Source organism: Apis dorsata, unplaced genomic scaffold, assembly GCF_000469605.1.
Source record: "Apis dorsata unplaced genomic scaffold, Apis dorsata 1.3 scaffold_722, whole genome shotgun sequence".
NCBI lineage: Eukaryota > Metazoa > Arthropoda > Insecta > Hymenoptera > Apidae > Apis > Apis dorsata.
Window position 1 is genome coordinate 115,812 of NW_006263889.1, and position 6,462 is coordinate 122,273.

At 34.4% G+C, this 6,462-nt stretch overlaps 1 long non-coding RNA gene across 1 annotated transcript in view; it reads right to left on the reverse strand.

The window, feature by feature from the left end:
- Positions 1 to 1,858, reverse strand: part of LOC116186456 — a 13,739-nt gene extending 11,881 nt beyond the window's left edge. The window contains exons 1-2 of the long non-coding RNA XR_004151458.1: positions 1,843 to 1,858; positions 905 to 914 (exon numbers count right to left, since the gene is read on the reverse strand). This is a non-coding gene — a long non-coding RNA (uncharacterized LOC116186456). The remainder of the gene's footprint in view (positions 1 to 904; positions 915 to 1,842) is intronic.
- Positions 1,859 to 6,462: the final 4,604 nt, after the last annotated feature.

Here is a 6,462-nt window from a genome sequence, read left to right on the forward strand (position 1 = left end):
ATGGCGTCCTGGTCTCCGCTTTTCAAGGATTCTCCCCCGAAATCCTGGGTGTGGGCGAAGCCAGGAGGATCGCACGGGGGTGCACAGCGTGGCCTTTCCTCGGCGGATACGCGCACACACACGCCGCCGAAGGAGGCCGCTGCCCACTGGTCATCCCGAGGGGTTCGTTTCCACCGGGAACCCCCCCGTTTTCCTTCGCCCCTTCGTTTCTTTTTCTCGTTTACCCGACCATCATCCCTCTGACTCTGACCCTCTTCCCTCCCGACTACTACTCTCCCCTCCCCCCCTACTCGATTCTTTCTTTCTTCCATCCGGACCGTCTTCCTCCTCTCCTCAAGGACGAGCCCGATTCCTACAATAGCCCGCCTTTTTTTACTCGCTTTTTCTCCAATTCCCCGAGATCTTTCTACTCGCCACATCCACCGCACCGCATCGCTATGGAAGCTGCTGCATCAGAATTGCCAACGATATATATATATATATATTTTAGTTTATCTCGAGAAGATAGGGAGGATTGGAGAGACGATAAGAGTCTTGAACCGTTATAATTGCAACAAAAAATCTATTTCGAAATGTTTTTTTTTTTTCGCCCGAGATATCGAGTTTCGAAAACAACCAGCGAGGAAAGTGAGATATGGATCGAATCCGAATCTAAATCTTCGATCGAGGTTGCTCGAGGGCGAAAAATGTTAATGCGGACGATCGATTGCATCGATCTATTCGGCCGTACGAATCTCAATTCCTTCCTTTCGTCGCGTATAATATTTACAGGAATGAGTCGTGAAGGAAGATGCGTATTGGTGTATAAATAAATAAACAGGATAATTGTCATCGTTATAATATTAATAAGATCTTCGAAGGCCGCGATTTCCTCTTGGATCGCTTCGCTTTACTCGTTCGTAACTATTCCTCTACTTCACGAGAGAATTATGAAGAAGCTGCGAGTGACATCGCAGCATGTCGGGGACGATATAAGAGCGCCTTTAAGATCCCTAGCCACTGTCAGCTAGAGCTACTTGATTTTTTCTCTTTTTCTCTTTTCTTTCTTCTTCCCCCTCGATCTGTTATCGTTGCCTGCTCGAACGAGTAGTATACCACAGTTTTATTATTATGCAGGCATAAAAATGTTGAACGTTCCGGACAAGATGGCGGTATCACGAATAATTCTATCTCGATAACGTCTCTTCCTTGAAAAGATAAAAGAAAAAAAAAAAAAAAAATGCAATCCCTCGAGTTTTCAAACTTCCATCTATCCATCCATCCTCAACGAAAGGAGAAAAGGAAAGGAAGGAATAACCTTCCTCGCGAAATTTGTGAAATTAATCTGAGAGAATCGTGAAACCCGATCCGCATTTTCCCCGTATCGTAAAAGGAAAAAGGATTGGCGGGGCAGGTGAATGATAGAGGAGGAGAGTCGTAAATAATCGATAAATAAAAGGGAAGTGATCGCGAGGAGGAAGGAGGGTCCGGGCTATTGATAACATTATCATAAAAGCGGCGTTAAATGGTCGGCCGCGAGGTTACGCCGATGCGGTGGTGGCAAAACGGCTCTATAAATGCGTTTACTTTGAGCCATAAAAGCGGCGTGCTTCGGTTGCCACCGTTAACGTATACCCGCACACCATTCAAACCATGCTCCGTGTATACGCGGACGATGAAGCGATTGTATGCGAGCGCGCATCTATGGAAGGAAACGAGACGTCGAAGCACCACCGCTTTACGGTAAAAGCCCTCTTTGAGGGATCCGTTTATTGGTTGCTAAACATCGATATATTGCTTTCGGGGTTGCGCAAAGAGGCACGCTGTCCTCCGCGTATCCACCTATTCAACCATACGCTCCACTCTTTTCCTCCTCTCTCTGGCTCGCTGCGTACACACACGCATACGCGCACATACCGACCACCTGCACGCGCGTATAATACATACTTACTACGGCCGCTATAACGCTTTCTGAGCNTTGAAAGCGCGCTGCCGCATCGCGTGTCTTCGTGACGCGAATAAATAAAATTTTCGAAATCGTGGAGTGCCGTACACGGCAATTTTTTACGGGGGGGAGGGGGGACGGGAGGAATGGTTCTGCGGATGTTAAGACGCGATAGTTGGAAGGAAGGGCGAAGATTGAAGTTTGTTGGACGGGATGGGAAAATATAGAGGAATGAGAAGATAAAGAAAAAAATAAGAAAAAGAAATGAAAAGGTGAAAATTTATACGAATTGCGTATACGTCACGTTCGCCCAAGATAATAATATCGGCAAATTGGACGTTTTTAGTTTATCCCGGATCTCGGTGTATTCGGATCTCGTCTAGGACGAAAACCGAATAAACGCGGTGCAAATTCTCGTAGACACGTGGCTGGATAATATAACCGACGAGAGGCGAGCAACGATGGATGATCGATTGGATGGGATAAAAAAGCGGAATCACAAAGGATCAACGAGCATCTCGCCTCAAAGATGTGTCCCTTCGCTCGAGACGATCCGCTGTCAACTCCTCGCTCACGTTTTCCCTCCCTCGTTGGCGAACACTTTATCTGGGTTGCATCATCTTTGAAACGTTCGTCGAATCCACGAAGACGTGGGGAATATATATATATATATATATATATATATATATATAAAACGTAAACGAGGTAAAAAAAAAAGAATAACGAATCGATTCGATCGCTTTCAGAAGGCGAATTAAAAAACGTAACGATCTTGAGGATGCGTTTCTCGTATCCTTTATCAACAGCGAGAAACGAGAATATCGTGGAAAAATTTTATCGAGAAAGTCGTTACGCTAACGATCACGGAATTTCCATGAAATTGCTTATTAAATTACTAACTTTTTCTTCGATGATTTAACGTTGCCGAGGCCATTTGTCTCCGCGGATTGTATCGCCTCACCCCCTGTTAATAAAACAAACCCTGTTAGAGGCTCTACTTACTCGAAAACTTTTGCCATGACTTTCATCATCTGAAAAATTCATCTCTCGTCGTTCCTTCAAATTTTCTTTTCTTTTTTTTTTTTTTTTTTTTTTTTTTCGAAAATTTATATAAGTCCTCTTTGTTTCTAATCTTCATGAATATTCGTCTCGAGACGAAGTTCGAACGTTTAACGCTCCCTCCTCCTTGATTTCAAACGTGCAACTTTTTATATCTATTTACGGATCACACATACCGGTTGAAACGAATATTTTTACGAAGAGACGGGGTCCATGGAAAATCGCACGATCGATCCTGAATGAAAATGTTGAAGCGCGCTAGTTTTGGTCGCGACAGACGTGCAGCCGTCGCACGGAAAGACACGCTAGGCTACGGTAATAATAATAGCCAAAATATTCGCCGGTTTATTCCTCGTATGCGTGGATGTGAGCACGATTTCGTGGGATGTCGGCTGGCAACATGTGGTTCGACGAACGCAATCTGCCACTGACATTTCGAATTAAACTCGTCAAGGATTACCCTTATGCTGAAAAAAAAAAAGAAGAAAAGAAAAAAGGAATATATTTTTCGATGCAAAAATTAACGTCTCGATATATCTATATATCAATCGATATCTATATATCGATATGTGTATATATATATATATATATATATATATATACATATTTCGAAGAATGAGAGAAACATTATTTACTTACGGATGTGTTTGAATGGTATTACTGTATAAGGGAAAGAGTAGAAGAGGCCGCAAAAACTGGAAAAGGGTTCTTATAGTCGTAGCTTTCAAGCTTCGACTAAGCCGATATGCATTCATTATAATAAGAAATGGAAGACGGCGAGTGAAAAGTTTGAACGCGCCCTGGCTTATCAACTTCCTCTGAATTTTCTATTATTTAAGAGAAGTCTCGTTCCATCTTTCATTCACCCTCCCTCTATCTCGTCTGTCTTCGTTCTGGATCGCCTTCCTCCTCGCCTTCCTGGCCATTCGTGGCACTTCCTTCCAAACACGCCGTCGAGGTACCGACCAACTTAACTTAACTTTCTTCTTTCGATGCGGTGCAAAAGCTAAGATGCGCGGCATTTGAAGTTCCCCGAATAGCCATTAGCATATTTATTTGTCATTCAATGCAGCCTTAAACGCGTTTCACCCGTAAAACTGGCAACTTCCTTTCAACTTGTATCACCGTGGATACAACGATAAAGTACATCTTGCTGCTTCATATATATATATATATAATATATATATACAGTTTATCCTTAAAAGTTAAATTGCAACAGTGCAAAGATAATATAAAAATGTGTCTATAAAATATATTTTCGTTTAGGATAGATATTAAAGTAAATTATTTTTTCGTATGTTATTCAATAAGATAATCTTCGTTGCATACCTAATAAACTAATAAAAATCGTTATTTTTTTAGATTACACTCTTGTGATCGAAAATTTTTAAATTATGGTTAAATTTTATATTATTAATAGTATATAATATATAGATAATAAAATAGTAATTGTATAGACTATAAAAAATAACGTGGGTAATCAGTCTTCAAAAAGATTTACAAATTATCAAAATCTTATAATATTCCTCTTATATCGTGTAATGAAAAAACATTTAAAAAGATTACTGTATTAAATAATATTTAAAAATGTTATAGACATAACAAAAATTTAAAAAAAAAATAAAGGTGTGCATTTTTAATAAATTTGTATATTAAATAACATTAAAACTGAATGAATATTAAAATTAATATGAATTAATTCAATTGAAGAATGTCTTTTAAAATTATGATTATTTGATTATTATTATTTGCGTGAACTACAATATTCATATACAACAATCAGAAAATTGGTTGATAAAAAAATTTATTATTATTTTTTTTTAAATAAATAACTTCTACTATTATCATAGACAAAAAAAAAAAATAAATCAAATATTCAATTTACTTTTTTGTCTTAGGGATCTTCTCACTACTATATTTAATATTATTCACAACTTTATCGCTTAGAATAAGATTGCAATATTAATAATAGTTAGAATTGTAAATAAATTTCAATATAAAATTACAAATAATTGTTTGTTTAAATCTCACCACTATCGCCGAATGATATTTCGCGTTAAAAACTCGAATAACGTATTAAGATATGTTTTATAAGATCATCATAGAAATATATTGTAAAACTGAAAATATATTGTATTATATAATTTTGAAAATTAATAATGAAAATATTCAATCGATATTTCGTATCTTATATGTGATCATGAACAAAGAAAAATAAATAATGAAAAAAGGACAGAGATAAAATAAAAATTAGGAAATCAACGCCATCTCTAAGTATTGAAAATAAAACTAATATAAATAAGAAGATAAAATAGTAAAAGAAAGAATTAGTTGTTATCATCAGTTAGCAAGCAGCAAAAATAGTTCCGAAGATAAGTAGAATAAGAATTGAAGATCAGCGCCATCTTTTCAGTAATTTTAAAGAAATATCTTTAGATAAAAAAGAACAGTATTAACGTGACATCTTATGGAATATTATGTCATATGTAACATCTGAAATATCAAAAATATACAAAAAAAATTAAAATATTTTTTAGCATTTCATATCTAATATAGTATTTATAATCTAAATAAGTATTTACATAAGTAAATACACAAAAATTAAATTATTAAAAAAATATAAAAATTTATGCTCATAATTTTTTTATAATTTTATTTTAGAAACTGAAACAGAAAGAATGTTATTTCTTTTTCACGAAAATTTATTTATTTTTTCAAATAAATTCTCGTTTTAATATTTGCAAAACATTCAGATTTTTTATCGTTGTGCCATACAATCAACAAAAGAAAATGGAAAATTTAAAAAATAAAATCTAAATTAAAACTTTCTATCATTATCTTACATTTTCATAAAAATCATGAAAATAGAAATATTTTATTATTTATTTATTGTTAATATTTATTATTTATTCGAATATTTATGTACAATTTACATACGAATATTCATATATTTAGATATTTGTAGTCTTAGATATTTATATATTTAGAAGTTTGTAAATTTCTATTAAACATATTTCTATTAAATATACTTTAATAAATTATAATAATTTAACGTTAGATTAATTTGAAAGATTAGTAATATTTAAAAGCATGATATATAAAAAATCTAACCTAAATAATAAATAATAATTAGAAAAAAGAAATGTTACTATTCATAAATATAATAAATACTCGTGATCATTATGTGTAATAAATGATCATTCGTGTAAAATTTTACGTACATAAACGATCACTTGTATCGATTTGAATTTTTCATTTTATTATATGACTGATTAGAGAAATTAATGTATTAATGTATGCAATTAATGTATGCAATTCATCGTTAGGTGCGAAGAATCTATAATTAATATTATCTATAAAAAGTCATCGTGAAGACTTTTGGAAATGATATAAATAAATAATATAATAATATAAAAATATATATATATAAATATATATTATATATATATATATTTTATATATATATAAAAATATAATAA